This window comes from Cricetulus griseus, assembly GCF_003668045.3.
Source record: "Cricetulus griseus strain 17A/GY chromosome 1 unlocalized genomic scaffold, alternate assembly CriGri-PICRH-1.0 chr1_1, whole genome shotgun sequence".
Lineage (NCBI taxonomy): Eukaryota > Metazoa > Chordata > Mammalia > Rodentia > Cricetidae > Cricetulus > Cricetulus griseus.
In genome coordinates, this window is record NW_023276807.1 from 96,699,450 (window position 1) to 96,708,629 (window position 9,180).

A 9,180-nucleotide genomic window follows, 5' to 3' on the forward strand; every position below is an offset into this window, starting at 1 on the left:
ATCACTCCTCCCTCTCTCCAACTGGGTTTCAGGAGTTCAGTGACTTTCTACACTGTCAAGAAGGAGAGGATTGACCATAAAGCAGGGCATAATTCTGTGTATGTATGCTTCATTTTCATGCCAGACACAGTTGCTTGTCTCTTCTCTGCCATGGAACACTACTGCAGACTTCAGCTAGCAGTTAGCTTAGGATCATGTGAGAGCAGGACTCCTTGTCATGCTCAACAAACAGGAAGAAGCATTACCTCCCCCAGTAAGAGGCAATGCTTGATTTATGATGTCTAGCAGTACCAGGGCCAGTGCACTGGTGTCTGGGTTTGATGATTAGCTTTCCCCACCCACTCATCAGTGGGAACCCTGAGCAGCCATCCTGTTGGGAAGTCCTCAGCATCCTTGGTTCCATGTGGATACATCTTTGTCTCAGGATAGTCTCTTACCTGCTGGCACCTTTGGGAAGCTGGTCCTGTGTGTGTGTGTGTGTGTGTGTGTGTGTGTGTGTGTGTGTGTGTGTGTGTGTTTCCCGAGGTCTTCTTCCGTAGCCTCCTCAGAGCCTCTGGGCCATTATAGCCTGAATGGATGCAAACATTTGGTTTCTCTGTTATGAAGGATGCAGAGAGGGCAGTGGCATGGGGTTAAGTTATAATCACACCATGAAAGAAATCCATACCTGGGCAAAGACTGGGGCAGGCTCAAGGTTCCAGGAGCAGCCACTTTTTCAGGCAGTAGCTTAGCACTGGCCAGAGGCTAGAAAACCAAGGCCTTATTTTGGACCTACTGGTCTATAATTTTTTCCTGTGCTTAGATGTATACAACTATGATCAGAGAGGTGCCTGTATTCATTGGGGTGGGGACAATGCTGTTAATTGTCACTGTCAGGAACTTAGAACTTCTCAACTTAACGCAGTGGGCTTTGGTGACAGGACAGCTTTGTGTGTAGTGTAGGGTAAGATAGCAAGTACACTGCAGGACCTGTTAAATGCTGGAATACTTCTGGTGCTGTGATGACCCCGGGTGTCTTCAATCACTACTAGATGTCTCCCTAGTGAGGTCTGCTCTGAGCAGGACCAGTTTCTGTGGCCTCCGTCAGGAAGGGGCTCTGTTTACTCCAACCATTTGCTGGTCCCCAGTGTTGGAGACAGGAAACTCAAGGCCATGTCTGCATGCTGTTCCACTCGCTGGGACACTCCTTTCTCTATTCTGTTGGAAAAGCTCATCCTGATCCCATAGCCCTTTCAAGTGTGTCTCAGCAAGCACTCTCCTATCAGTCCTTCCTGAATCAATGGCTTCTGCTCTGATGATATCCTGCCAGGCTCATCAGCCAACAATGGAGATATGTGTCCCATCCCAACAGGAACCCGCACCTGTGCCATTTCACTGAGGGCCATGAGACCTGTGTGAGGAAAGTCCAAATGACCCCTAGCTATCAGGATCTGCCTCTGCAAGGGCCCAAACCAGGCTCTTACAGCAGCAGTGGCTTTGTAGAAATTAGAAGTGAGTCTGACTGTCCAGGAAAATGGCAAATTTGGAGATGGTGCGTTAAACAGGTTCTGAACTGTTCCTTAGATGATCAGATTTGACTAATCTGATGGACCCCTGATTTCTGTGCAGCATGAACATGAAGCAAGCATGTTATGTGTCCCGAAGAGTTCACATGACATGCACAGTAGCCCTGGCCTGCCTTACTGCCAAGGGAATGGGGTCTGGTTAAACTTGTGCTGGCCTCACTGATGCCCTGTGCACCTGGCTTCATCTACAGAGGCTTGTGGGTCATGATAACCAGGGCTTCCTGACTTCTTGGAGTAATATGGCCTGTCAAACAACTGGAAAGGCAAGAAATTGAGTACTAAGTCAAGAAAAAAAAACAGTCATGAGCAGACCAGTGAGAGCTGAGACTCTGGTTTTCTTTCCCTTTGGGGAGCTCACAGTCCCCTAAACACACAGGTTTGTCCACTTGATGATGATATTGGGAGGTGAAGCCCTCATGTTCATGCCCTTCTAAGATATCTAGAAGAGGTGACTTCTCTACCATGTCATAATGCAGCGAGGAAATGGCTGGATGGCTACACGTTCAGAGAGTTCTCTACAGGGCTGGCTAGCCACTGCCTTGACTGGGTTTCCAGATTAGAATGATAAGAAAAAGGTCTCCATTTTTAGCATCCAGTCTATAGAATTTTGTTATAGCTGCTAGAGTATACACACACACACACACACACACACACACACACACACAGAGAGAATGAAGGAGATACATAGAGACATACAGAGAGATCACTCTTTAACTAAATATAGTAGTTGAATGACCTTTACACAAAATACTGGGTGCATATTTCTATGTGTGTTTTATAGAAGTCTTAGCAAATGTACAACTCCTAAAGATGCTGACTCCATAGACAGGAGTTTATTTTTTTTTAATTTAAAAAAATTTGTTTTTCAGAATAACATCCAAGGACAGGTGAATCAGAGGTGCAAATTTGTCCTGATGGTTGGGGTCCCTCCTGCTTGGGTGAGCAAGGCAGGGTAACAGGTGATAAGAAAAGGGCTGTTTTGGGAGGAGCAGAACCGGGGACCTCCATTTGTCTGGCCTGGCTCATTGTCAGTGATAGCTCTATCCTTGAGGAACATCATGCCCTTCTAAGATATCTAGAAGAGGTGACTTCTCTACCATGTCATAATGCAGCGAGGAAATGGCTGGATGGCTACACGTTCAGAGAGTTCTCTACAGGGCTGGCTAGCCACTGCCTTGTAGTGAGCTCTTTCTGACCCTCAAGACCTGCCACTTCTCATCCTCAGGTGGGGACAGACCATGCTAAGATGCTGCAGCCTTCTCACTGAGCAGAACCTTGAAACTTCTGTGTCCAGGATCCTAGGGGACCCTGAGTCCTCCACAGCAGGCACTTGAGGAATCCTGGAGGGCACACCTAGCTACACTGCCTGTGCACCTGGGAAGACAGCCCTTTCTAGCAAGCTATTCTGGGAAGGGAGAAACATACTGAATCAGACACGAAACCAATAAGCTGAATAAACATGTGCTGTCGAGTTATAACGAAGACAAAAGAAAGACTCAGAGCTTGAATGCAGGTGGAACAAAAACAAAGTTGTTAGAAGGTTCTGTGTTTGCTCCCACTCTGGCCAGTGTCCAGATGTGCTCAGCAGCCTGCATGGCCCAGCAGAGCAGTGGGGCCTGGAGGCAGAGACCATGCTGAGTGTTGAGAGAGGCTGTGGGTCTCACTGTGCCCCTAGCTTGATTGACTGTGGGCTCTTGTGGAGGCCTCTGCAGGAGGCTCAGCCTTCTATAGGGCTAGGTGTGAGTAAGGCCTTAAACCATTAAGGGGGAGACTAACTAAGCTTGTCAAAACTGAGGTGGCCTCACGGTACATCATACCATGCAGGTAGCTATTTCTAAATAGCATAGCTGGGCCAAGCAACAGCTCTGGCGCCTCTCAGTAAGTTCTATTCACTTCCTAGTGAGTCCAGCCATTCACTACCACCCTCCCACATGCCCGGGCTCATTAGGGGGAAGGGAGGAGAGCAACCATTCCTACTCAGTGGGCCCTTAGTAGTGGCTCTTATGGCAGTTATCTCCCATTGACAAAAGATTTTCTTTTCTCATCCACAGAAACAGCTGACTTGAACAAGTGGGAGCTCATGGACCCCAGACTGATAGCTGGGAAACCAGCATAGGACTGAACCAGACCCTCTGAACATGGGTGTCAGTTAGGAGACCTGGGAAATCTATGGGGCCTCTGGGTAGTGGATCAGTATTTATCCCCTAGCATACGAATGGACTTTGGGAGCCCATTCCCCAGAGAGGGATATTCTCTCAGACTAGACATACGGAGGAGGGTCTAGACCCTGCTCCAAATGATATGACAGATTTTGAAGATCCCCCATGGAAGACTTTACCCTCCCTGGGGTGCAGAAAGGGGATGGGATAGGGGATTAGTGGGGGGCAGAGGAGGAGGGGAGGGAGAGGAAGCTGGAATTGACATGTAAAACAAGCTTGTCTCTAATTTAAATAAAAAAGAAAAAAACCCCAAATATTTTTTTTTCTCACTATGTAGCCCTGGATAGCCTGGAACTTTCTAAGTAGACTAGGCTGGCCTTGAACTCATAGATCCACTTGCTTCTGCCTCCTAATCCTTGGAGTAAAGACATGCACAACCATACCCAGCCTGATGCTTTGACAAATCCTTGCTTTCATACCCTACTGCAGTTGCCTCCTACCCAGGACTCTCCTTCCATTCTCTAAACTCAGGGTAGCCCTTCAGCTTAAGCATTTCCTCTGTAGGGGCAACCTCGTCCCCTTCCCTGAACTTTCCTTCTCTGTGGTTTCAGTTATACCTAACAATGATTGTTTAAAGATATTAAATTAAAGTTCCCTCAAATAAGAAACTCATGAGTTCGAAGTAACTTTTATTATGGTGTTCTGTTATAATTGCTTTGTTAGTAGTTGTTAATGCCTTTCTATGCCCGATTTATAAATTAAATTCCATGGTTGATGTGTATGAATAAGAAAATGGAGTTCAGTACAATCTATGGAATGACTTGGAATACATTCCTGGTGAATAAGGGGAAACTCCTATAATTCTTGACCCAAATACAATTTCACTCATAGAAACAGGTATTATTTGTATAGAAGTTGGCTCACACAACAGCAAGAATTCTGCTACCATTATTTTACTTAATTTGCCAAAACCTTGCAATGGTGTTATCACCATGTTGCTTTCAATATGTGTTATTTTTATTTCTCAATTGCATATTAATAAAATAAAATATAAATAAGCAGACACAATTTAAGTAACATGACTCTTCATACAAAGTGATCCACCAACATCCTGCTGGCTGCCGTCTTGCCTCTCACACCAGAGTCATCTGATGGTGACTGTGGTCTGTCTGGTGGTCCTTTCTAGTTCCACTGAGGTCTAATACGCTCATTCTGGACAGTGCTCAACTTCTGCTGCATCCCATATTCATCCAGAAGTACAGGAACGATCTTGGGACTTTTTCAAATGTAAATGGGTGATGGTGCTAATAGTGTCAAAATGAAGATTATGGACAAGGACATTGAGAGATAGATGGTGGCTCATGAATAGATGCTGGTGTCCCCTGGAATGTGGGTGGGAATTAGGGAGGTCCATGCTTTCACTCCACATAGAGGGTTGATGTTGGTGAGGATGGATAGAGGGGCTCAAAGGGGGACTTTCTTTTTCATGTATATGGAAATCCAAAGTTGTTTCACAATGCTTCACTCAAATTTTGATGGACAACTTGAAAAAACACAATAAACAAATAAAAAAAAAAACAGCTCTGCTAGTGATCAGCAGTTTAATTGTCTAGTGGGGTTACCCCATGTGTATAAACACTACAGTTGTTTGTTCCTTTGGATTTTAAGTTTAAATGCAGGGCATATCTTTCAGGGACTTTTAGGGATTTTCCAAGGTCATTTCTGCATAAAGGACAATCACATGACAATCTATTCTCAAAGTATCACCCTTAAAAACAACTTAATAGAAACTTGTGGTGCTCTTTGGTTCCTTTAAATTAAGTATTTTTTTTCTAAGCCTGGAGTAGAATACTTTCAGGGAAGAATCGCTATGGTGTTCATTTGTTTTTGTAAACTTAGGTAGGTTAGGGTTGGTTTACCTGGGTGCTCACAGGAGACAGTTCAGTTGTGACTAGAAACTGCCAAGACTTCTGCTCTAAGCACTGTGGGACAACTTAGTGTGTGAGTGAGTGACAAGCACTTTTCTGCCTGATACCTGTGTCTCTGCCAGCCCTGAGTGACAGGTTCCAGAGAACTTGTAGGTCCCCTTCATTTGAAGCAGAAAACACATTGAGGTAGAAGGAGGGCTTTGTTCTAGGAACCCCATGAAACTGAGCTGCAGTAAGGTATATGGGTGCTTTTCTTGAACTCATGATACAGCCAACTAATAAAGAATTCTTTGAAAACAGGACAGGATGATGGACAGAATGGGTTTGGTGTGTGTGGTGAGACAGGCCATAGCCAGCAAAGTCTTGCTTCCTAATACCACATCTTTTTCCAGGATTATGGCTCACAGTAGGCCTGGATGAAATTACAGCAAGTGAAAAGTATTAGTTCCATCCTGCTCTAAGAGCATGGAGCTTGGTCTTCACCAGCTCCAACGCTATTCTCACCTTGTGTTGTTCTCACATCGACCTCTCAACTTCTGTGAGTGCAAACCCCACACTTTCAACATTGCACTCTTATAGCTTGTGCTCATTTGAGATTTTTGCATTATTTCCTGGCAATTCCAAAGCTCAGGGTTCCATTCAGTTGAGTCCTCAGGATATCTGCCCATGTCTTAAGCCTTGCACCATTCCTCATTTTTGGTTTGTAATGCCATTATTACTTTTGCAAGCAGAATCCTTCCTCTTGATCATTTTGGCCTCCTAGACTTAGTTGGCTAGCCACATGTTTGCTCTGTAGGGTCCCCAACAAGAGTAGGTGCCACCTGCAAGCTGAGGTTTGGAAATCAAATAATCGGCCCTGAGCATGGAATGACTCAAGATTCAGCAGGCTGATTTTAAACCTTATATTGCTCCATGACATTCTTTGGTATGTGTTGAATTCAAAATACAAATGAAACCCAAATGGCAGGTGAAGTAGTTCAATTGAGCACTCTTGGGCTTAAAAAAGGAACATTTTACTGAAGTCAGTAGAAGCTAACAAAACAGAGAATAGAAAGCCAACACTCAAGTGAGAAAGGAGGCCAGAAATCTAAGCCAGAATTTGGGATGACCTTCCCCTTTGGGGTCTGTCTACAGCAATGACTGCAGGTATGTGTGGGCCAGAGTCTGTCTACAACAAACTCCCACTCCCACCCCTGATGACCCCAATAATCTCTGGGTAAGTCTTGAAGTTCTGGGCTGTAGGACTGTGGGTATAATGGAAATCGGCCAATTTTCTCTGGGACTGGCACTCACATTTGAGAAATTCGAGTCCCTGATGGATATAGAAGCATCTGTAGACATTCACTGTGGTGGCCAGCTGGCAGAGAATGGCAAAATGCTGATGGAAAAATTAGATCGTTAGACAAATTTTTATACACAGTGTCAGACACACAGGCATAAGGAAACATGTGTATGCAGACAAAAAATTACATGATTTACAATCAAGAGGCACAACAGAAAAGCCCCCAAAAGTTCTACAGAACTGAGGTGATAGGGTCAAATATTTTGATTTAAAGTAATTAGGTTAATATATTCAATGAAATAAACAAAAACTTAGTATGTCTAAAGAAATTCCTAAGTGGATATTATATATTTTAACAGTTAGAAAAGAAAATTAGAAACCAAAGAAGATTGGTTTAATAATGAATTGGATATAGTTGAACAAAATTATTATTATTTCTTTTTTGATTTTCTTTTTAAAAATAAATTTTATTTAAATTAGAAGCAATCTTATTTTACATATCAATCCCAGTTCCCACTCCCTCCCATCCTTCCATGCCCCCAAAACTCCCCCATTCCATTCCCCATCTACTTCCCAGGGGGAGTGGGGACTTCCATGAGGGATCATCAAAGTCTGTCAAGTCATTTGGGGCAGGGCCTAGGCCGTCCCCCATGTATCTAGGCTAAGAGAGTATCCCTCCATGAAGAGTGGGCTCCTGATGTCTGTTTAAACACTAGGGATACATCCTGGTTCCACGGCCCAGGCCTCCTAGCTGACACCCCCATTCAGGGGACCTGGTTCAGTCCTATGTTGGTTCCCCAGCTGTCAGACTCTTTTTTGATTTTCAAGACAGGGTTTCTCTGTGTAGCCCTGGCTGTGCATGAACTTGGTCTGTAGACCAGGCTGGACTCAGAGATCTGCCTGCCTCTGCCTCCTGAGTGCTGGGATTAAAGGTGCCAGCCACCACCATCTGGCAAGAACAAAAGGGTTAACGAACAGGGAAAAGCACAGAGAAGACATGGATTAAGCAAAACATTTTAACATGCAGATGATGGAATCCACAAACCAGGAAGAAGGTGGGAAGAAGGAGAAAGAGGAGGGGAAGGAAGACAAGAAATAAGGAAGAGAAAAGGATAGAAAGTGGCAGCTTAAAGAATATCTAAGAGAAATGTAAAAATCATTTTTTACATTTGCTTCTGTCTATACAATAGGAAATGGTGATGAAACATAATTTACTGGAAACTGTGTGACCTTAGCAAGGTTTATTTCCAGAAAGTCTGGGGAAAAGTATTAAGAAATATTTTTATAGAGAACTGATAGTCCTAAAGAGTTTCCAAGATGTCTACCAGACTTTTATAGGCACGATGAAAATGCCCAGTTCTTCCTGCTTATGCAAACACATCAATGGTATTTATACCTAATAATATAACATCAAAACAGACATTTCAAGGCCACATAAATTTTAAATAATGTAAAAAATTAATATTAGCAAACAGAATGCAACACCACTGTTATGATAAATCTTTCCGCCCAAAGCCACCCCAGCCCTACTGCCACATGGATGCTTTCTGCCAGTCGCCTGAGTTCTGTCTGCTGAGTTAGGGCCACTACTAATACACTTCTATTAGGTACAAATGCTGCTTGGCCAAAGACTAGGATTTCTCTTCTGTTAGCTCAGTCTTAATTATCATAAATCTATATATTTTATAAGACTAATCTTACAGAGAATGCCTTCCACTGGCACCCTCTCTTGCCGGTGGATCACATGGCGACTCCAGAGCAGAGACCAGGAGGAAGAGAGAAGGCACTCACTTCCTTCTTGCCCTTGTTTATGAGTCTCCCTGCTATGTCACTTCCTGCATGGATCACCACTTCTTTACTACATTCCCCAGAATCCTCCTTGATTCCTAGTCCTGCCTAACTTGCTGCCTCATTGGCCAAACAGTACTTTATTTATCATCCAGTAAGACAAACACATACACAGAAGCACTTCCCCCATCACACCACATTAAAAATAAGAATTCTCTAAGTCTTTCTAGCTTAAGGGTGATTCAGTAGTAGGAAGTACATTACTATTACCTTAATGGTAGTCTGAGGGAAAAGGAAACCATGTAATTCTCTTGGTAAAGGCTGAAAAAAACTTTGATAAAAACATTATCATTTTAAAAATAGAAAACTATGGAGTGAAACACAACCAGATAAATAGATAGAAATCATTTAGAAGAAATTCTTAAAATCACTAGAGCACATGGAAGGACACTCCAAGA

General features: G+C 43.7%; 1 long non-coding RNA gene across 1 annotated transcript; it reads right to left on the reverse strand.

The window, feature by feature from the left end:
• Positions 1 to 6,649: 6,649 nt before the first annotated feature.
• Positions 6,650 to 8,691, reverse strand: LOC118239728. The gene is made up of 2 exons (XR_004772583.1): positions 8,636 to 8,691; positions 6,650 to 7,030 (listed from the first exon to the last, which is right to left on the reverse strand). It is a non-coding gene; the product is annotated as an uncharacterized LOC118239728 (long non-coding RNA).
• Between the last annotated feature and the right edge of the window lie 489 nt (positions 8,692 to 9,180).